The sequence below is a fragment of the Pelophylax lessonae genome (assembly GCF_965119305.1).
Source record: "Pelophylax lessonae genome assembly, chromosome: 6".
NCBI lineage: Eukaryota > Metazoa > Chordata > Amphibia > Anura > Ranidae > Pelophylax > Pelophylax lessonae.
This window is the reverse complement of record NC_138773.1, coordinates 180537224-180560965: the sequence shown is the minus strand read 5'-3', so window position 1 is coordinate 180560965 and position 23742 is coordinate 180537224. Positions and strand designations below refer to the sequence as shown.

Here is a 23742-nt window from a genome sequence, read left to right as displayed (position 1 = left end):
AGATGGCAGCACTGGACTCGCCATGTGGTTACAGATTACACCATACAATGTTGAATTTGCTGGGCATGTATGTTTTTGAACCACTTGACCATCCTGCTATAGCTGTTATACGACTACAGCATGGCTCTCCAGTTCTGGGGGGGGGGGGATGCCCGTGGACTTCCTCCCTTGAACGCGCTTTCTGCTCACCCCCTAGGGTCCGCATCGAGAAGTGCCTGTGATTGCTGTATTCCTTGGACACAGCAGAAAGTGCTAAACACAGTGGCCCTTTGCCATGTGATCAGCTGTGTCCAATCACAGCTTGTAGTGTCGATATTCCCATCACACACTTTCCTGGATAAAGGCCCGTACACACGTACCGATCGTCGGCATACAAACGTCGGTGGACGAAGGATCTGCCGATTGTACGCGTGTTAGTATGGTGCCTCCGACAGATGTCTGCGCACAATCCGCGGACAAAAGTCTTTCTTGCAAACATGAAAATTTTTGTATGCCGACACCAGAACGGACGATTGTTCGCCTGTCAGTACACAATTCGGCCGACAGACCGCAGATTTGCAAGACTGGGCATGCTCAGAAAATAGAAAACACAGGGAAAGTTAACCATTACATGACATCACTTCTGCAGTCGGCGGACAAAATTCTTGTGCTGTCCTTGTGCTGTCTTTGCACTTTTCAGCAGACACCGACATCCCGGGGAGAAAAGAGGAACATTTGTATGCCGACCATCGGTACGTGTGTACGGGGCTTAAGGCTGTAGGAGTAGTGGGTGCTGCAGCAACAACCAGCTGGAACTGGAGACATCACAGATTAACCACTTCTGGACCGGAAGATTTTCCCCCTTAATGACCAGGCCATTATTTGCAATTCAGCACTGCATTACTTTAACAGACAATTGCGCAGTCATGCGAAGCTGTACCCAAATAAAATTGATGTCCTTTTTTACCACATATAGAGCTTTCTTTTGGTGGTTTTTGATCACCTCTGCGATTTTTTAATTTTTTGCACTCTAAACAAAAATAGCGACAGTTCTGAAAAAAAATATATATATATATATTTTTCAATTTCTGCTATATAACATTCCCAATAAAAAAAAAATTAAAAATCTATTTTTTCATCATTTTAGGCCAATTTGTATTCTGCTACATATTTTTGGTGAAAAAAAGTCCCAAATAGGCGTATTTGATTGGTTTGCCCAAAAGTTATCGCATCTACAAACTAGGGGAAGATTTATGTAATTTTTTTTTTACTAGTAATGGCGGCAATCAGCGTTTTTAGTGGGACTGCAACATTGTGGCAGACAGATTGGACCCCTAACTGACATTTTTTACACTTTTGGGGGTACCAGTGACATTGCTACAGTAATCAGTGCTAAAAATATACACTGTTACTGTAATAATGGCATTGGCAGGGAAGGGGTAACCCAGGAGCGATTGAAGGGTTAAGTGTTAGCCTAGGGAAGTGTTTTCTAACTGTATGGGGGAGGGACTTGTGGAATCATCACAGAGACCTGTGATTCTAAATAGGAGGATCACAGGTGCTCTAGGTTCATTCCAGGGAGAACAATGGTAAGGTGTGTTTACAACAGCGGACCATCGTTCTCACTCAGCGGGGAGCGATCGCGGGTACTGGGCGGCAATTGCGGCCGCTGTTCTGCCGAAAACTCCAACTTGCCAAGATTTCCAACAACGTTATTTCCGGTGACTGTACACCAGGAATAGAAAGAAAAGGGGGTCTCTATGGCCCCCCTTTTCTATATGGGACAGTGACAGGTAATTTAGACATGACAGGAATTAGCTTTGGCGGGCTTAGAGAGGAAGATTATAGTTACTAGGGGGTAACAGGTTTTCTAGTTGATGGTTGGCTGAATAAGCCCCTATCAAATTAGAGATAACAAGTAGCTGGGGAGATTGTGTGAGGTACCGGTTTTTTCTAGTCAGCTTCCCGCCTTTTGAGCCTGTTCCCAGCCCTATTTAAGGGGGCTCTCAGGTAGCTGGACCCTCAGATCACCTCAGCATCCCGGATCGTGCGGTTCCCCTCCCCCCCCCCCCCCAATTTTTTGTTTTGTCGCGGCCAGTTTGTTATTTTGGGTCACCTTTGTCAGTTTGCAAAGGGGGACGATATGTTTATATTTATTGATGAGTTTGATGGATATGTTTATTGATTATTTATTATTATTGTAAACCTGGATCGTAGTGGTCGGGTTTATTATTTATAAGTTGAAAGCTTTGAGTTTTAAATGTTATTTTATAAATAATAAACGGCCGCGGCCTTTTTTATCCAACAGTTTTTTGTACAGTGTCATCCTTTCATAGATAAGTTTAGCTTTAAAGGTAAAGAATCCTGTCTACTGTCCCATAATTGGAGATTTCCACCACTTGGTGTTTTCACACAACACCGGCAGCCTTTATACTCAAGTAGATGCTATAATTAGTGGAGATTGTTAGTCCGCCCGCTAGTAACCAAAAACATGGCCGCCTCTAAGGCGGCGACAACTAGCGGGCTGATTAAAAATCTGCACTAATTATAGCATCTACTGGAGTGTAAAGGATGCCGGTGTTGTGTGAAAACACCAAGTGGTCGAAATCTCCAATTATTCCTGGTGTACACACACCGGAAGCAACGTCGTTGTAGAATACGGCAAGTTGGAGTTTTCGGCAGGACACCGCTGGTCCCATGGATCGGCTCCCCCGCTTCCTAATGGTGGCAGGCACGCGCCCCTAGAAGTGCTCCCGTCAGGGCCGCTGATAGGGGGGGACCACCAGCTGTCCTGTAGGGGGCCCGGGCACACAGGGGGGCCCCAACAACACGCAGAATCGGTGCAGTCGGGAGGAGGGGCAGTTACAGAAGGAAGCCCTGTGCAGCTCTCTGCAGCAGCTGAAAGACATTTTCTTCCCCTCCTGCCAGCTTTCAGCTGCTGCAGAGGGAGGCACAGACACAGGACATTGTTTCTGTAATTGCTTCTACGACACCAATCCCCCTCCCTATTCTGCCTGCTTTTGACCCCCCCCCCCTTCTGTGCCCCCCTTTTTAAAAAATTGCAAAATAAAATAATTGTAAAAAATTGTAACATTTAAAGAAAAAGTCATACATTTTTTTTTTAACCACTTGCCGACCGCCACTGGAGCTCTACTGCGGCAAAGTGGTTAGTTCTACGTCGCTGGACACCTCCCCTTGTGGGCGGCGCACACGCGCCGCCGGAGGCTCGCTCCCGCTGTATTCAGTCACAGCGGGAGTCGGGCCAGGGGAAGAGCGGCGGTGATCACCGCCGCTCTTCCCCGATCGTCGGGGAATCGAGTGTGGAGATCCGCCTGCTTGTGTAAACAAAGCGGGCGGATCTCCTAAGTGACAGGCAGGGTCAGATTGCAGGGTTCAGCATAGCTGAACCTGCGATCTGTCCCAGTGTCACTCAGTCACCTCCCCCCACACACATCAGTAAGCACCAGGCATACATTAACCCCTCCCTCTCCAATATAAATGAACCCCTTCCCTGCCAGTGTCATTTTTACAGTAACAGTGCATATATATAGCACTGATTACTGCAGTAATGTCACTGGTACCCCCAAAAGTGTCAAAAATGTCAGTCAAGAGTCCGATCTGTCCGCCGCAATGTCGCAGTCCCGCAAAAAAAAAAAATCGCAGATCGCCGCCATTACTCGTTAAAAAAAAAAAACCCCAAAAATGACAGAAATCTTTCCCTTAGTTAGTAAACACAATAACTTTTGCGCAAACCAATCAAAATACGATTATTGTGATTTTTTTTTACCAAACATAGGTAGCAGAAAACAAATTGGCCAAAAATTTTAAAAAATTTGGATTTTTACATTTTCTTTGGGGGGAATTTCATATAAAAAATGTGAAAAATATTGTTATTTTTTCAAAATTTACGCTCTTTTTTTGTTTATAGCGCAAAAAGTAAAAATCGCACAGGTGATCAATTACCACCAAAAGAAAGCTCTGTTTGTGGGAAAAAAAGGTACGTAAATTTCGTTTGGGTACAGAGTTGCACGACCGCGCAATTGTCAGTTAAAGTCGTACAGTGCCGAATCGCAAAAAGTGGCCTGGACAGCAAAATCCTCCGGTGGTAAAGTGGTTAAAAAGGGCTAATTCACACAGGTTCTCTGTTATGTTTGTGTCTGCTAATAATTATTCAGTGTATTTTTAGTGAAAATATTGTCTTGATAAATTTGGGGGGGCTGCCAGGTAGGCTGTACGGGGCCCCGTGACTTCTAACAGCAGCCCTGGCTCCCGTAAACCAACGCTACGCTGTATAACTGCGGTAGGCAGTCGGCAACTGGTTACATTTATTTGGGTACAGCGTCGCACGACCACGCAATTGTCAGTTAAAGTAACGCAGTGCCGTATCGCAGAAAATGTCCTGGTCATGAAGGGGGGGGGGGGGTGGTTAGGTCAGTCAGGTGTGGTTGGACCGGTCCCTATTCTGACACCTGAGCTCTAGGATTATAGTGAGGAGGGAGAGAGCCTTGTCATTGAATTCCTAAAGCTGAGCACACAGGTAGCTCACACACAGCCCCCCTCATGCTGCCCTCTGCCGGGACACTCCTCCTGCTACAGGCTGAACCCCTCTCTATTTATTCCCCTCACAACCTCCATCCAGCCAAGCATGAGCGGAAGACCCGCCCCCGTTACGTCACCAGGACGTCCCCGCGAGCCCAATGGCTGGCTCTTGCGTCAATCAGCCGCGTCGCTCCTTCCATACTGTGCGCTCCAGTGGGATCTGCTCCAACCTTCTAGAACCTTTGTGATATCGCCTTCCATTCCAGCTGCGTGAGAGCCAGCGGAACAAGTAACGGGGCTGCTCCCCATCTGGTAAGCAGGAGAATACTGACAGTCAGCAGAGCTGGGCGGAGGACGGCTCACCGAGACACAGCGACATGACAAACGCTGCGTTGTTGTTGTTTTCTGTGGCAGCCGAGGGGTTAATGATGACGATCGATAGGCGAGAAGCGATGCGATCTGAATGCGCTTTGCAGCTTATGCTTTTGGGGGATCAACTGGTGTCCTCCGATTGGGGGCTCCTGGCCGATCACTTTGATAACAAACGCCAACAGTTGTGCGATCGTTTCATGCGATCAACTGGTGTAATGTGTGTGTGTGTGTATCGGCCGATCTAGGGAGCTGTCACCGAGGAGGAGGGTCAGATCCAGGGCTCTGCTTTGTAAGCTCAGTGATGGATCATGGAGGAGGACTGCTTTACTTGCTATGAGTGTCTCTGGCTCATTCCCCCCTGGAATTGTTTTCTTTTGATTGTTTTATTGATGTTCTGTTGTTTATAAATCAGATCTCCTCCCAGCCAATCAGGAGGTGAGATCTAGATGTCTGCCTTACTGTGAGCAGTGAGCAGATCTCATGTTAAACTTCTTAAAACTTCTCCATTCTCATGTATGTATGTGCATATGTGTATATATATATATATATATATATATATATATATATATATATATATATATATATATATATATATATATATATATATATATGTGTGTGTGTGTGATATTATTATTATTATTATTATTATTTATATATTTTTTTTTTTTACAGTGTTTTTTATTTTTGGTTTTTCACTTAAAGGGGCAGCAGGTACGGGAACTCACTATATGAATGAGGCGCCCCTCATGGATTATTTAATTTCATTTTATTTATTTATTTTCAGTTGTATTTTCTGTTTTATTTACCAGCCACTGACAGCTGATCGCTCCATTGTCCCTCCCCTGCTTGCATCAGCACCTGTCAGTGCTTGTGACAAATGGTCGCTTTAAACATAAACTCTGGGCAAATCGCTAAATCCACCCAATGAAATCCATGGATCAGATCGGTTTACCTGCCAAAGCTTTTGTATTTGTCTATACAGTCCTGAGATTTACCCAGCTCTGACACAGTCAACCCTGGTGACCTGTTTTTTCTCGCTAGAAATCAAAGCATTATTAAAACTAAAAAAAATGTAATATCTTGCAGCTTACTAATCCTAAGTCTCCATTCACACTTTTATATGACTTGTCAGGCAACTTGGTCAGCCTGACAAGTCGTGCACTGTCGCGGTCCATTGACTGCTACAGGACCCGTTCTAATAGGAGCGACACAAGTCGCTCCGACTTAGAAAAAGGGTCCTGTACTACTTCGGGGCGACTTGCATAGACATTCATTTTATGAAGTCCGTGCAAGTCGTGTCGAAGTCGCGCTGCACGCGACTTCACAGGTCGCCCCCTAAGTCGGAGCGACGTAGTGTGAACCGAGCCTTAAAGCGTAACTCCACTTTTGGGCCTCTTGCACACGCTACTCCTGTTTGAGCATCTCGCAGCATGAAAAAGCTCAGTACAGCTTTTTTTTTTTTTCTCTGAGCTAAAATACAGCCCATTAATTGTAATGTGCCTGTGCACACAGGCGCGTAAACAAGCGTTGTGCATTCTTCAGTAAAAACAAAATAGAAAAATCTGCATTTTTGGTCAGTAATTTAAGCCTCAATGCACGCAAATACATACAAGGAAAAAAAAGTCTGGGAAAAGTAGATGCTCAAACAGAAGTATTGTGTGCAAGAGGCCCAATGGGCTGTATTTTAGCAAAAGTTGTACTGAGCTTTTTCAAGCTGCAGTGTGCAGGAGGCCTTGTTGAGGAAAAAAAAACATTCCAATCTGGGTGATCTCTGTACATTACAAGGATTATAACTAACTTTGTTGCAGATTCCTATCTTTTTGTTATTCTGGAGAATTCATTGTTTGTTTCTCTGTGCTGAGTGGGTCTAATGGGAGTGGTTTCATAATTATCTGTCAGCTGTGCAGCTGCAGAGCACTAATGAGGAAAGCTGCTGGGTCGGCATCCCTTTAGACATGTTCCTATTGGAAGTATCTCACCAAAAATGAAATTTTTGTTGCAGGGGATGCCAGAAATCTGACTTGTATCTTAGTGCAGACTTCTGGGAAATATGGTGAGCCAATCACACAAGCAGGAAATGATGTTTCTGGGGTGTGGTCAGTACACATTCTGTATACAGAACACCTCCAGGTAGTCATATTGCATTTTCAGAACATCACAGCTGTAGATTAAAAAGGAAAGTTCATTTTTTTAATAACATTCAATTACAATGATTTGTGTCACAATTGTATAAGCAATATTGTTTTTTCTTTACTTGCAATTTTTTTTTCCCACAAAAGTGGAGTTACCCTTTAAACTGGAACTTTACCTAACAGTGGAAGTTCTGCTCATCCTAATCCTCCTCCCCCCCCCCCCCCCAATATTGTTAGAAACCTTTATGTTCTTGGAGTGGGTACCTATTCACTTCCAAGTTCCACCAACCTCCTGGGACATGTGACATGTCATATATGTCCCAGGAGATTGGTGGAAGTGAATAGGTACCTGGTGCAGAACCAGTCTGTTTTACACTAAATTTTATTGAGTTTTTGTTGTATAAAAAATGTGGAAATTGTTAGAATGACACACAGAGCATAATATCAGACAATCCGTTATGCATTATTAAATATATTGTACATTTTTGCAAATAATAAAAAGCTCATAATAAAAGTAAAAAGGATCAGAGAAGATCCTAGTCCAATAAAAGAGAAGTATTAGATTCACTGTTTTCCGATTTTATACTTACCTAGGTGGATGCAGCATCAGTCCCCTGGTGCCTCTGCACTGAGAACCGAGCGATGGGACACTGCTGATCACTCGGTTCTTGACGGCTCCCCAAGAAGAGAGCTGCTGACTGTAAGGGCTCTTTCACACGGGCGATCCGATCAGATCCGCCTGTCAGTTTTTTAGGCGGATCTGATCGGATCCTCCATGCACCTCTATGGGGCAGCAGATGTCAGCGGAGACACCTCCGCTGACACCCGCTGCCATCCGTATCTGATCCTGTCCGTAAAATCCGGACGGATGCAAACCCTATTTTTCCATCCGCTCAGTGATCGGATGAGAGCGGACAGGCGGTCCGCTCTCATCCGATCCCCATAGAGAGCAGCGGGAGCTGTGACACCTCCCTCTCCGCACTGCAAGCGGAGACGGAGCTGTCATCCGCCTGCTCAGCAGAGATCGGTGGATCTATCCCCGCTGAGCAGCACGGATCCGACTACGGAGGTGGATCGTGTGAAAGAGCCCTTAGTCAGCATCTTTCCACTCTGCCCTCTTATCACTCACTGGAGCATTGGGTGGGAGCAGCCAGCACAGGCTCGAAGCAGCTCGCTGAGTCGGGTGTCAGTCCAGGGATCTGGCGCATCTCGACTCTGTGGTCCTGATGATGCGGTGCCTGGACTGACTTCTGTGACCTTAGCAGAAAGCGGACTTCAGACCGCTGTCTGCTGAAAACGGATCACAGGAGTGCAGAACCAACTGCACTCCAGTGATCCATAGGAGATATATAGCCAAACTAGCTTTGGCTGTACATTTCCTTATGTCAAGTGAATTAGAGATGTAAAAGTATATAAATGAAGGAAAGTAGTGAAGGGGGGGGGGGGGGGGGTCAGTAAGTTTGGGATAAGGAGGTAATGGCATGTGGATCCAACATTGGTGATGATGGTAGTTTTTAAAGCATTTGATCAGAGGGAAAGAAGGGAATAATGCCTGTGCGGTGGGGAGCCGACTGTAAAACCGCAGGAAGACACCGCCAAGATGGCGGCGCTGAGGACTCTGGAGACTGGTGAAGAACCGGCCCAGGTGAAGACAGCACTGGACTGGTGAGTGTCTATCTAAGCGGTTCTTCAGTCAGTTCTGCAAAAATTAAGTCAGCAGCTATGAAAACTGTAACTGCTGGCTTTTAACCACTTCAGGACCGCCTGCTGCATATATACGGCGGCCTGGCTGCGTGAACTCGCGTACCTGCATGTGATTTTGTGCATGGAATCTGGGGCACGCACCTGTGATTGGACACAGCGGGAGCCAATTGGTGAGTCTGGTGGCCACGATCATTCTCTGGATAGGCAGAATGGCGGTCTGCCTGTGTACAAGGCACACCGCCATTCTGTGAGGGAGGAAAATGGGTTTTCGTTAAGCAGAAACCTGGATCTGCTTTCCTCCAGTCAAAGCACCCCCCCTCCCGCCCCCGCTGTTAGATGCACTCCCCAGGAGCACACTTTGCTCGTCCCTGATGTTAACCCTTTCCCTGCCAGTGTCATTTATACAGTGACAGTGCTTTTTTTTTTTTTTTTTTTTTTTTTTTTTTTTAGCACTGATTGGTGTCACTGGTCCCAAAAAGTGACACTTGGTGTCAGATTTATCCACCGTATTGTCTGTCGCACTGAAGATCGCTGCCCTACTAATAAAAACAATGAAAAGTCCATAAATCTATCCCATAGTTTTGTAGATATAACTTTTGCTCGAACCACTCAATATACGCTTATTGAGATTTCTTTTTTTTTTTTTTTTTTTTTTTTTAACCAAAAAATGTGTAGCAGAAAACATATTGGTCTAAATTGATGAATATATTTGATTTGGTCAGTCCTCCTTTTTTTTTTTTTTTTTTTTTTTTTTTTTATATAGCGCAAAAAAACACAGATGTGATCAAATAACACCAAAATAAGCTCTATTTATGGGGGGGGGGCATTCATTTTATTTGGGTACAGCTTTGCACGTTCACGCAATTGTCAGTTAAAGGAACGCAGTGCTGTATCACAAAAAAGGCCTGGTCGTTAGGGGTTAAAACTTTCCGGGGCTGAAGTGGTTAATAAACACACTCCCCTGTCCAGCGATCCAGCGCCGTCTTCACTCGGTCTTGTTCTTCAGGTCACCAGCATGTTAACTGTGGGCAGCCGGCTGTCGCTCCTTGTGGCTTCAAAGCTGGCTGCGCATGCCCTTTGTGAATGGTCCCGCAGTCTTCTGGGACCTGTGACGTGTCAAGAGAGCTGCAGGCAAAAAAAGGGGTGAGGGTGGTTTGGGGGGGGGGGGGGGGGGTTGCTTTAGCTCAATTGCTTAGGAGATCGAAACCAGGTGGTGGAAAAGCGTAACTTCTCCTTTTTGGGGTGAAGTTCCGTTTTAAGTCCGCAGCAACAGTAATTGTAGCTGCTGACATTTACTTTTTTTTTGACTGAAGTTCCTCTTTAAAAGTAGTGACTGTATCAGACATGATACAAACCCGACCTAGATTAAAAGGAGCTGATATCAATTCAGGCACTTATACTGTTTATTAGGAAATGCATTTCATGCTAAAATACTGAATACAGAGCTGCATTAGGCTGTCTTTTTTTTTTAATTTTTTTTATTTATTTTTTTATGTCTGGAGTATAGATTTAAAGTGTTACTAAACACAGGACCCTGCATTCACTATATCTGGTCTCCCACACTACACATAACATGGGAATGCAATTTTATTTTAGCAAATATAAACTGCTAAATACCTTTTTTCTCATCAGCAGTATATAGCAGTCTTGTGACTATCAGTGTCTGGTAGGAGGAGTTTTCACTGTCCTATGAGGCTGCATGACCCCTAACCCTCTGTCTGTCTGGAAAGGCTGATTGACCTTGTGTTGATCCCTTGTGTGCACCCTCCCAAGAAAAAAAAAAACTCTTTAGCAATACACACCAAACTGAGCATGTGCAGAGTGCCTCCAAGGCTCAGTACTATCAGGAGATGGCTTGGGGACAGTGGAAGATGGGAAGAATCAGAGGACTGGATCAAACAGTCTTTTTACACAATTCACAGGACTATCCCCTAGGTTTCCTTAAGCCCCGTACACACGTACCAAATGTCGGCCGAACGATCGGCCGTCTTTAGTCCGGTGCTGTCCTGTCGGCTGAAAAGTGCTAAAGACTGCACACGAATTTTGTCGGCCAACAGCCGACTGCAGAAGTGATGTCATGTGATGGTTAACTTTCCGTGTGTTTTTTCTTTTCTGAGCATGCCCAGTCTTGCAAATCTGCTGTTTGGCGGCCGAATTCTGTACTGACTGGCGAACAATCAGCCGTTCTGGTGTTGGCCAACAAAAATTTTAATGCCTGCACAACAGATTCTGTTCGGCCGAAAAGTCGTTGTCAGAAGCATCATACGAACAAGCCGACAATCGGCCGATCGTTCAGCGGCCGAATATTTACGGCCGACAATCGCTACGTGTGTACGGGGCTTAAGTGAGTATAACAAGCCTGCTTTATTGCATATATACACAGATTTTTACGGTTTTTGGTTTAGTAACACTTTAAGACAGATGGGAGATGCTTTGATAAACTTTACTGCAGTTTACTATACAAAACTGTCAGCAATTGGCCTATTCGGGAATCTTGGCAAAAACTTGCTTTCAAGCGATCTCCCACCCACCCCTCTCTAAAGCCTCGTACACACGCGTCGAAAATTGGCAGGGAATTTTCGGCCACCGTCCGATCTGCCGATTTTCGGCTTGTTAGTATGATGCTTCCAACAACCGACTCCGACTTTTCGGCCGAAAAAAATCTGGTGTGCAGACTATAAAATTTTTGTTGGCCGTCAAAACGCGGCCGATTTTCGTGCAGTCAGTACAGATTTCGACAGGGAAAAATCTGATGAGCAAGTCTGGGCATGCTCAGTGAAGAAAAAACACAAAGAAGGCAAACCAACAAATGACATCACTTCTGAAGTGGAGTTTTGTTGGGTGAGAAAATTCGTGTGCAGTCTAGGCACATTCCAACCAACAAAAGACGGACGATCGGTCGGCCGATAATCGTTGCGTGTGTACGGGGCTTAGAGGTACTCGCTATACCCAGTTTTGGTGTGGGGGGGACCAGTGATTTGGTGCTGAGATGGCATCCTGAGAACACCAGTCCCCTGCCGTTCCCCTGTGATGGGGCCCTTCTGTTTCCTGAGATGACCCCTGCAGGTGGTGATCCAATAGGAAGTGTCCATGTCTTACAGGCAGTGACGTGAACACCCGATGAAGAGAAGACTCAAGCTGGCGGTGTCATGTGATTGCGGTTTCAGGTAGTAAGTTAGGGCTCTTTCACACGGGCGTTCCTTTTTTTTTTGCCCGATCAGGTCCTTTTTTTTTTTTGTAACGGACATGGATGACACTTGTGTCATCCGGTCCGTATGTCCGTTTTTCATCCCATCCGTTTGCGGATGAAAAACTGACATAATGCATGTCTATGTAAATACGGATGTCTGCGGATGACACCACTGACATCCGTTTTTGCTTCAGTTCCGTTTTTTGAAAGGAAGAAAAAATAGGGTTCTCCTCCGTTCAAAAGAACTGAACTGAACTGACAAAAAACGGATGTCAGAGGATGATCATCCGATGACATCCGTATTTACATAGAGATACATTATGTCCGTTTTTCATCCGCAAACGGATGGGATGAAAAACGGACATACGGAACGCCCGTGTGAAAGAGCCCTTAGAAGGGAATTTAGCATTCCTTTTTTCCCTTCAAGAAATCAGAGGAGAGAAATGTATGTTACTGAGAGGGGCTTTTGTGCAATTCTATTTATGTAGGGTTTATGTTTGCTCCATTCACTCTTTACATTTTTGATGCAGTCAATGCATCTCATATTACCTGGAAAGTCCTAAAAGATCTGAGTTATCTTCCTGCATCATGTCATACATAGACTCTCAGATCTCGGCATGAATTTCAAAAGTGTAAAGGGGGTTTTAGTTTTACTTGGAGTAAGACACGTCAGCATTTAGTGGCAGGGGTCAAAGGACGAGTGAAGTCTGACAGCTGTTGCACTGCCAATTTGCTGACCGTATACAATGTCTGAACTCTTGTGTGCATAAAAGTATTAAATATCAGTTGTCGGTATTAAATACCTAGTTTGTCTACATTCCTCGTAAAAGTGTAGGCTCCCTCATGGTAAAGTGTCTGTCAGAGGATGAAATAAAGCTGCAAGTACACCTTTTCATATGTGATCTTGCACATTTACAATCTTTTTGGGCAGATTATTCAGATTCTTGCATAAGCCCAAGTGTGATTATTTCTATATATATATATATATATATATATATATTTTCTTTTAACATACATGAAATCCAGTTAATATTCCCCCAAAAAGATCCGTATTTTCTACTTCCTTTTCATAAAAACTCCCTGCCATAGGCTCGCTTGTCATATCTGTGCAACTCTGTATTTTTGTCAGATACATCAATAGAGCAACGCTTTTTTAGGTAGAATTGGAATACAAAAGATTCCGTTTAGGTTTTTGCCATTTTTTTTTTTTTTTTTTCCCCCATCTTCATTGGAGAGATTCCCTTTTAGTCCCAGTTGGCATAGGACAGAAAGACAGAGGATATATGACCAATAGGAATGTAGCAGTAAAAACTTTTCACAACTTTAAAAAGGAGTACTGGTCCCCGGAAAAACATATAACATGCACAAAATGGTATATATTGTTGTATACAACCTGAAATATTTATTTTACTTCTTATTAAAGTGGTTCCAAAGGCTCAAAGGTCTTTTTCCACTTATGCATTCTATGCATGAAGGGGGGAAAAAAACCTCTGTGCAGCAGCCCCTCTAATACTTACCTGAGCCCCATCGTGATCCAGTGATGTGCACAAGAGCCTTGGCTGTCTGGGGACTCTTCCTCCTCATTGGCTGAGACAGCAGAGGGCGCCAATCACAGCAAGTAAGGACAGAGAGTGCAGGCCGAGCCACAGCTCTGTGTGTGAATGGACACACAGAGCAGTGGACTGGGAGTAAGCCTGCCTGGATGCCTCCATAGCAAGCTGCTTGCTGTGGGAGGGACCAGGAGGACCCGAGAGGAGGAGGAGGAGGATCAGGCCTTCTCTATACAAAACGATTGCACAGAGCAGGTAAGTATAACAGGCTTGTTATTTAAAAAAAAAAACAAATTGCATTTAACCACTTTTTTCGCCTGTGCTATAGCCGAAAGACGGCGTGCTTCCAGTGCAGGGAGGGCGTCTATAGACATCCTCCTGTGATTGCTTGGGCTCTGTAAACAAAGTCTTTTGGACTCAGCTGATCACAGAGCAGGGTAAAGGGCCAATCACAGTGGCCCTTTACCATGTGATCAGCTGTCAGCGAATGACAGCCTTTTTTTTTTCTTCACGATCCGCGCAAGGAGAGAAGAAGAAAGCCGGTAACCGACTTCTGTTACAGGGACATCGGTCCCAATCTGTGCCCACCAGTGCCATTCATCAGTGGCTATCATTAGTACCGCCTATCGGTGCCCACCAGTACTGCCTCATCAATGCAGCCTATCAGTGCCCATTAGTGTAGCCGCCTCAGAGCACATCAGAGAAGGAGAAACATTACCTGTTTGCAAACTATGAACATTTTTTATTTTTCATCTGTGAAAAGCACAGGGCACCAGTGGCAGATCTGCCAATTCTGGTGTTCAATGGCAAATTCCAATCGAGCTCCATTGCGCCAACAGTAAGCACAGGGCAAATTGGAGGATGTCAGGCCCTCAAGCCACCTTCATGAAGTCTTTCTGATTGTTTGGTCAGAGACCTTTACACCAGTGGCCTGCTGATTGAAAAGTGTTCTGCTAATTGTTTTGAGCAGTGTACAATGTTTGGTGTTTGAGTGGCCAGCCACAAGGCCTAATAGCAGTCATGTTGGAGCAGAAGGGAATGTCCTTGGCTCTCTGTAAGCTCTGACCCAGTATATGTTTGGAACTTTTAAAGCCATCTTGGAGGAGTGCTATCAAACAAGCCTTGTACTTTGCTCTGCATGGGTAAAGTACAGCTTTGCTATTGGGGCTTGTCGATGGCCTGTAGGCTTGTGTGGATAACATCAGTTTGAGATACTTTTGAAATCATTCAGACTTCATTGACAGATAAATTTGACTTTCTAAGGTTGACTTTACGCTCCCATGCAAAATCCACCTGAAGTAAACAAAAGCCTGTCAGCACAGGCCCTAAGTCAATATATAGGCTTATTTCACAAAGCAAAAACGCCAGGGTAAGGAGTCCATGGAGATTAAAAAATTGCAGTCTCGTGGCTGAAAATAAAGATCCTTCTCCAAGTGTAAACCTTTGTGAAATTGAGCCCTATAGCATCTGTATTCTCAAAACTGTTGTTTAACAAATTGTTAAATACGCTTGGAGATAATCACTCAATCCCAGGTGTACAATAGGTGTAGTAGCCACTTTACAGCTTATCATTATATTTAGTGAAAAATACACTTAAAATGGAACTAAGTCTCTATTTTAGTACTTCAGGCAGGCTGCCTCATTTATTGAAGAAGAGTTTCTTCTGCAATAAAATAAACTAACCTGCCTGCTCAGTCCTCTTCCACCCAAGGGGAAGCTCCACTAGTTCGCAGGTACCCGCTCACACTTCCAGGTGAGATCGGCAATCTACATTTCCTGCCCCCCCAACGCACAGGTCCTAGAAGACCGCAGTACCATTTAGAAAATGCAGCGTGACTTGCCTGAAGGCTTCACCGCCAGTTTCCCTTATGTACAATGCAGGTGCCTAAACCCGAAGCCAATTGATGAATCAGTTATACAAAATAGGACAGAAAAAAGTGGGGCTTTGCGGGCCAGTGGGAGGAGAAGGATCACACCAAAACCAATATAAAACAATTTACATTTTATTCGATTTACAAATAAAAAAACATGGGCGCTCACGCACATGTAAGCAAAGACAAAACACATAGGGTTATGTATAAAAACAATTAATAAGAGTCATTATGGTAGAAATACATCCCAAAGAGGGAAACCAAAAGCCTGTGTAGGATGGAGAGTAGGTCTCAGATGAAGTGCGGTCAATGTAGGTCCCCAGCAAGCTGACACGTTTCGCTCCAGGCCAGAGAGACCATGACAGACTGGTATTTCTACAGATAATGTGAAGTACAATAAAACAACAGTTAATAACTAGTAAGTTAGTATGTCAATATATAGAACATTATCAATATATATACATCACATGTGACAATGGTTTTGTACTGACCCTTTTTAATGACTCAGGAGATGGCAGACTACGGCAAGACGCAGGACAGAAACATCGATGGCTTAATACTCATATATATATATATAAAACAGCCAAAATTCATATCTGTTCTCATTGTATACGTAAGTAGGTATCCAGCACCTTAATCCATGTCGGGAAGCCACTGCAACTGATGAATCAGTTTAGGTTGCCGACATTGGGGGAATCCTGGACAGGTTAGTGTCCTTTTTTATATTAAAGTCAGCAGCTAAAGTGTGTGATATGTGGCTTTTTATTCTTTCTCCAAGACTGGAGCTCTTCTTTTTAATAAGTGCTCACCCACTGGACCTTCTAAACTGTGCATACAGATACCATGTTCTGCAATCTCAATCACTGCTCAGGCTGTTATGTGGGAATTGTTGCATACTCCATCCTGTTATCTTGGGTAGAGCTGCCTTTTCCACCAAAGCTTGTGGTCGCATGGCTTCTGCCTCTCCTTGGGAGCCCGCTATGCCAGAGACTTACCTGGAGAGTGACTGAGATTCGGGGATGTGGAATCTAAAAACATAGGTTAAGGGGTCCAGTGGAGAGAACTGACTATATTATATTATGAATAGAAGCGTTATAAGCAGTGAACTGAATCCTCTTGTATTCTCTTGGGATTAAAGCTTGAGGGATTTTATGCACGTTTATAAGCAATTTATTAAACCAAGGCTCCTGATAATTAAGAATATGTTTTTAAGAAATACTTATATATATATATACACACTTAAATTGCAATTCGTCCTAAAATGTCATGTGTTTGGTTTTTGTTTTTTTCGGGTTTGATGGAGAACCTCTGCTCTGTGTGTGAGGGTTTTTTTTTTTTTTTTTTTTTTGCCATCTATAGTCTTGTTTGGGAAATTTTCTTTAAAGCAGATTGGAGCTGCCAGAAGGCCCCAGGAGCACCTGCCATACTGCGCAAGAATGCATGTTATTGTAAATTGACCTCTTCTACATCTATGGCAGGTCTGCACTCCAAGAAGGATCAGAGAAGATGGTAGCATTGACTCCATGACTAGTGTGGTTTCTTTGGCCTTTGGGCAGCCAGTGATAGTGGAACTCCCATGTATGTGTGCTGGAGTTGCTTTACGCAAACACTTGGCTAATTTAGTCTGCACCACATGTTGGAGTTGTACTATCTGAACACACAGCTGAACTAGTCTGCCCTGCAGGCAGTGTACAATTTAAAGACAAAAATGCTAACAAACAGGTAACTGACATTTTTGGCGAAAGAGTTCTACAACTGTAGTATTAGCTATATACAATAAACATTGCTGTGTTCTAACAGTGGTATGAGATACTTGCTGCCTAGTATGGATCAAGTCCATCTTGGCACATTCTACCATTTATAAGAATCCATGTGTTTTTTATCAATGAATCCAAGGCTTCCTCTGATTGGCCATGGTGAGGTTTGTGACACCATCCACCTGCCTCCCCACCTCCACATATCGGAGGAAATTTTGTATGTATTGATAAAAATACGGAAAATTTAAATAAAAAAATTAGAACACCGCACCACCTAGGGTCTGATAATGCTACTTTGGTCTGTTGCAGCAACTAGACCGTCCTGGCCTGGAAATCATTTTATATAGGCCAGTTTGGCCCTAGCAAACGATTTAAAGTGATGGCTTTCACACTTGTGCGACTTGTCATGCGATTTGGGACTATAAAATCGCATGAGAAGTCGTTCCCCATGATTTCCAATGAGCCCCATTCATATCTGTGCGACTTGTAGTCGCACCGACTTCAACGTAGTCCCTGCACTACTTTTGGCATGATTTTGATGCATTTTGAGTAAAAGACATTATAAGCCCAGTCAAACTCGCATCAAAAAGTTGTGGTAAAATTGCGCTTCTTTGAAGTCACACAAGTGTGAAAGGGCCCTAACCTGGAATTCTTATTAGATGATTTTCAATTAACGGTCCCCATGAGAGAGGTGGTGGCAAGAGCTCTTTCGCGATCAGAGAGTAATACTTCCAAACTGGAAGTCTACTGACTCTCCTTCGCACAAAGAATGGATACAATGCATGGGGGAAACCTTGAAGTGTATCAACATCGGGAGCTTCCCCATGAATTTGATACCCTTTGGAATCTATGGCTAGATGCACCAGGTTTGAGCCCACTGGAACTGGTGAAGGACTACTCATTGGTTAGTCCGTTTCCTATTACTCACGAATGTAACTATGCAATTTACCAAAAGATACCAAAGGAAGGGTGGCATCCATGAATGTCTATCTGTGTGGATACTGTACTAACTCACGTATAGCTAAGTTTGACTGTTTTCTCTTATCTATTTATGTGCTTATCCATTGGCATCTGTTATGTCTACAGATGCTCAGTTTGTATTTGTGAGGCTTGACATTGCCTTGTCTGTATTGCTTTTTGTTCTGTGTTTATTTCCTTTAACAAATTTTCGATTTAAAAAAAAAAAATATGTAATTCTATTTGGGTGGGCTCTGGTTCTTTTATAATTGGACGAGCCACAATGACGTCACTCCCATGCATGTGCGCAGGAGCCACTCTTCTCGGCACGCTCTGAAGGAACGGCACGGATAGTCCTTCAGAGCGCATGCGCCGGAGGCTTCAAAAGTAAATATCTACTAAACGATGCACGTTTTAGGAGAGATCTACTGTACATATAGGTAAGCCTTGTTATAGGCTTGCCTATAGGTAAAAATTGACCAAGGGAGTTTACTCCTACTTTAAAGTTTACCACATTTCAATAAAAAGCAAAAATGCATTTTTTGACTTCCACTTTGGGATTTTACACATTTTTGGGAATTGCCCAAACGCAGATACTAATCCCAGTATCAGTATTTTGCTAGATGCGTGGTATATTTGTTTGGCAGTTAGCCAGTTCTTTGTGTACTGTTCAGTAACGGTGATAAACTAAAGGCAAACACAGGGATTCCATAGTTCTGTAGCTTTGTACTGAAGATATTGTGACCTGTTGGGCTATATTGTGAAGTTTTTAGCCTGTTATTGACCAATAAAAGGCTAAATGAGATTCTGTAAATAAATAAAATGAGTACCTAACGCACCACATAATCACAAGTGAATGCTTGTGAGGTCACATTTCCTATTCAGTGTCTGTGTACCAAATTATCGTATGCAATTCTAGACCAACTTTCCTTCCTCCTGCGTATCCCCATTGGTCAGCTTGTAACGAGGCATCTCCGAGGAGTCAGAAGTGACTCAAGCAGACAGAAATCACACTTGGTAGTTGGATTGAGGCAAGTACACACCATAGAAAAATATGGTTTAGAAATGTTTTAATTTAAATCCACTTTAAAGTAGAACTTCAAGTGGTTGTTCTGTCTAAAGTGCAACAATTAAAAGTTAACTGCTACAAAAACTATAGCTGCTGACTTTCAATAGGACATTCACCTGCCCTAAGATCCAGCGATGTCTTACAGGTTTTTGTTTTTTTCTTCCAGAAACCAGCTGGGTGAGGACAACGGCATAATGAGCTAGTATGCATTGTATACTAGCTCATTTTGTAATCCTTACCTTTAGAACTGCTGACATCTTCCCCGCTGTGAGTGGCCGGCGCTGCAATGACGTCACTCCGGCGCATGCACTAACAGCACGGGCTCTTAGTGTCCAGCACGGTAAGCCAGATCTTCAGAGCGCATGCGCTGAGGACTTCATCGCCTGCATGCACTCTGAATATCTCCTAAACTGTGCAAGTTTAGGAGAGATTTAAAGTACCTGCAGGTAACCCTTATTATAGGTTTACCTGTAGGTACAAGTGGTGTAACAGTCCCTGATGCCGGCATAATATATGTGGGAAGTCAGCTGTGACTGTGGCACTACAGCCGGCATCTCACGGCACATCCTTGAGTCACGCATTGCTATTTGATTGGGACCTGTGACATGTCCCAGAAGACTGTGGAGGTGGTTGAGCCACAGTTTTACTGCCCCCGCCCTGCTGAGCCACACATAAACATTGCCAGTGACCATGCTGGCACAGTTCATGACGATTGTAGCGTTGGAAAAATGATACCACCTGTTGTGTTCTGTCACCGATGCCACCCATTCAAGTACATGGGACTGCGGTACAACTATTCTGCAACAGCCTGTAATGCAAATGATTTTGTCACGGTGCTGCAGGATTTCAGTGGTCAAAGGTGGTGAGAAGGCGACATATTTGCTCTAAGATGCCTTTCAATTGACTCTTGAGAAGCGTTTTACCACAGAGCACTTTTCAAAGGGGGAGTAAACATTGATGCACGTGTAAACGACCAGTTCTTTTATGGAATTCGGACACTAGTGGTGGTTTTTGTGGTGTTTGTGTTTTTATTATTGGCCCTGAATTGAGGCAGGCGATGGACAGCTTGACATGGAGCTGCCGTTTCTGCTCTAGAGAGAGCAAATCGTACTAAATAAAGACATACAGCTACACCTAAATGGTAAGGATATGCTATTAAGATTGCAAGATTAGAGGATTTTGTCGGTTATGACCAACCTTACCCCAGCTCTACTGCTGTATTCAAGATTCAAACGCTGGATCCGTACTCAGGCTGAGGCATCAATAATGAATTCTAATTTGTGACTGGTTTCCTTTAAATCAACCCAGTTGAGCTCTACTAAAAGCATGTTTGAGACTGTAAGATTTTTGGCCAGCTTTTGCCTTGTTACCTACTTACAGCTTGCACTGATATAAGCAGCTTCAACCCCCTGGGATGAGATCATTGTGCACAGACCGCTGGCTCCTAATGCAAAACAAATGTCTGTTACATCAGCAGCTGTTTCTTTTTTTTTTCTCTGATGAGAGAAATATTTAAGCCACGGTAAAAGTGGGTTTTGTGCAAATATTCAGCTTTTGATCGCTCAGCAAACTGCAATTTTATACCTCACTGTTAACAATGGGCATCTAGTTTGAAATGTGTATACTGAAATGGAAAACGGAAAGATCAGCTGTTTGGTATAGTTGGTTTCATTAAAGTGGTTCTAAAGGCTGAAGTTTTTTTTACGTTCATGCATTCTATCCATGAAGGTCAAAAAAACTCCTGTATCCAGCTCCTTACCCAAAGCCCCTCCTTATACTTACCTGAGCCCCTTTGCGATCCAACGGTGGGCATGAGAGCAGAGGCTCTCTGCTCTGTCCTTCCTCACAGGGCAGCAAATCTACAACAGTGGGAGCCTTTGGCTGCTGCGAACCAAACTCCGTGATTTGGGGGGGGGGGGGGCAGGGCTGTGTCCCACGTCCTGCTGTCTGTGTCATCTTAGCTCCGGAGTGAGCCCGCACAAGTGTTCCCATGGGAAGCAGCTTCCTATGAGGGCACAATGTAGAGGAGCCAGGAGCACCGGTGGAGGACCACTGCACAGAACAGGTAATTATGACCTGTTTTTTTCTAAAATTTACTTTTAAAAACTTTCTCTCCCCCCCCCCCCCCCCCCACAATCGCATTGGGCCGATTTGATATGTCAAATCAGGGCCTATTGCCGGCAATGGCACCGTCCCAATCACACCGATTTCCAAAAATAGTTTTTGCACTACTTTTGGCAACTTCGGGGGGACGATTTTAATAGACCTCCTGTGCAGGAACCCGCACAGATGTCTGTAAAATCGTCCCAGAGGTCAGACTGAAATGCCAGTTTGAAATTGTGCGAGTTAAGCCTCAGTGTGAACCTAGGCTAAATGCTGCTTGAAAAATACTTAGGTTTTAGAAGTGGAACTTCACTCTCCCATCAACATTTGATTATTTTTAATCCTTATGCAGCTAGAATTAGGAAATAGATAGGAAAGTATATCCTATTGACTTGTGTTAAAAAAAAAGTTTTGTTTTTTTTTTTTTTAATTTTACATTTTTTTTCTTTAGTTACTTCCTGGTTTCCTGCCTAGGCAAATTATGTCCTACATTCCAGGAGTCAGGAGTCTTTAGGGGGGGGGGGCAGAGGATGAGGGGTTTTCTCAGCTAAGCACACTCCTCTGCATGCATACTTGAGCTAAGGACAGAAAGTAAATGCTACATGAAGCATCCACCCTTATTCAAGATAGCCACAGCCAGAAATGCTATTGGGTGTTTTTCAAAGATCTCTCGCCAAAAATAAAGCATGTAGACATGGCTGGATGAGTGAGTTTGCTTTAAAATATTAAAAATTTATTTAAATGGCTTTTTTTTTTTTTTTTTTGGCGCTCAGGTACAGTGAAGATCTGCTTTAACCCTGAATATGGTACAGTAAAGCAGGGTTCAGCAAGAACCGGATGAGTTTTGGTCCATGTGTACCGCTGACTGTTCAACAGAAGGAGGTCTAACACTGGGCTTCTGTCAAATGGCCATGGTGGAAAACTAGCATTCGATCAGTGCTTTAAGCCATTGGCTGTTGGAGTACTATGTCAGCATGAGAGATCCCTGTATAACACATTTGTGTTGGTATGGGGATCTGTCAGTTTGTGGTGTGGTTTTCTTCTTTTTTTTGACAACTTGCTGGTTGAACGAAATGAAATGGGAATTAATCTGTTTATCTGTGTTCAAGATACAGGCAAACTAACGTAGGGCTACGTTGCTTGCTTGTGAGGGTCTAGGGAGCGAGCGCGCGCCCCCGGAGGCGCGCTCCCGCGTGGTCACGGACCCCCCCCCCCCCCCCCCCCCGCGCGTGTGACCAGCGGACCCGATGTCCGCCGGCCACTCGGCGATCGGCGGGGGAGAGGGAGAATGTCAGGCAGCTTGTGTAAACAAACTGCCTGTCATTCTCCTCGCTGCAAAGACACTGATAAAATGGATCTAGTATGTAGATCCGTTGATCAGTGTCCTTACAGCTAGAGCCACAGCCAATCACAGTAGAAACCACGCCCCTAGGGACACACACAGCCCCTCCCTTCCAAATAAAGTTAACCCCTTCACTACCAGTGTATTTTTACAGTAACAGTGCATATGTATAGCACTGATTACTGTAGAAATGTCACTGGTAACCCCAAAAGTGTCAAAAATGTCAGTCAAGGGTCCGATCTGTCCGCCGCAATGTCGCAGTACCGCAAAAAAATCGCAGATCGCCGCCATTACGCGTTAAAAAAAAAACAACAAAAATGACAAAAATCTTTCCCTTTGTTAGTAAACGCGATAACTTTTGCGCAAACCAATCAAAATACGTTTTTTGCGATTTTTACCAAACATAGGTAGCATAAAACAAATTGGCCGAAAATTTTTAAAAATTTTGATTTTTACATTTTTTTTTTGGGGGGGAATTTCATATAAAAAAAATTTGAAAAATATTGCTATTTTTGCAAAATTGACGCTCTTTTTTTGTTTATAGCGCGTGATCAAAAAATCGCACAGGTGATCAAATACCACCAAAAGAAAGCTCTGTTTGTGGGAAAAAAAGGACGTCAAATTCGTTTAGGTACAGCGTCGCACGACCGCGCAATTGTCCGTCAAATTCACGCAGTGCCGAATCGCAAAATACCCCCTGGTCGGAATGGGGGTAAAATCTTCCGGGGCTTAAGTGGTTAAAGAACCATATGCAACTAAAATGACATCAATTGGTTTTGTAATACAGTAGTAAATGTTTCTTTTGTGAATTCTTCATTGACACAATTATTCAACCCCTTAAAGACTACCACTCTGAAGAACAGAGGTTCATTGAAGTGTTTTCAATCAGGTATTGAAAACACCTGTGGATGTCAGGGAGCAGCAATAAAGCCTAATAAGCACCAATTAGGCAGCTTTAAAATGACTGTGATACTCAGCTCCTTCTAGACATTTACTGATGTGGTTACAAACATGGTGAAGTCAAGAGAATGGTCCAGGAAGACAAGAGAAGAGGTGATTACTCTTCACAGGAAGGGCAATGGCTATAAGAAGATTGCAAAGATGTTAAACATACCAAGAGACACCATAGGAAGCATCACTGCAAATTCAAGGCAAAGGGCACTGTTGAAACGCTACC

The 23742-nt window shown here is 43.8% G+C and overlaps 1 protein-coding gene across 1 annotated transcript in view; it reads left to right on the top strand.

Annotated features, from left to right (window-relative positions):
- Nucleotides 1-4686: 4686 nt before the first annotated feature.
- The window catches only part of ORMDL1 (ORMDL sphingolipid biosynthesis regulator 1), a 71692-nt gene continuing 52636 nt past the window's right edge, over nucleotides 4687-23742 (top strand). Inside the window, exon 1 of the mRNA XM_082260907.1 lies at nucleotides 4687-4830. The gene's annotated coding sequence lies outside the window, so the exon portion shown is untranslated. The remainder of the gene's footprint in view (nucleotides 4831-23742) is intronic.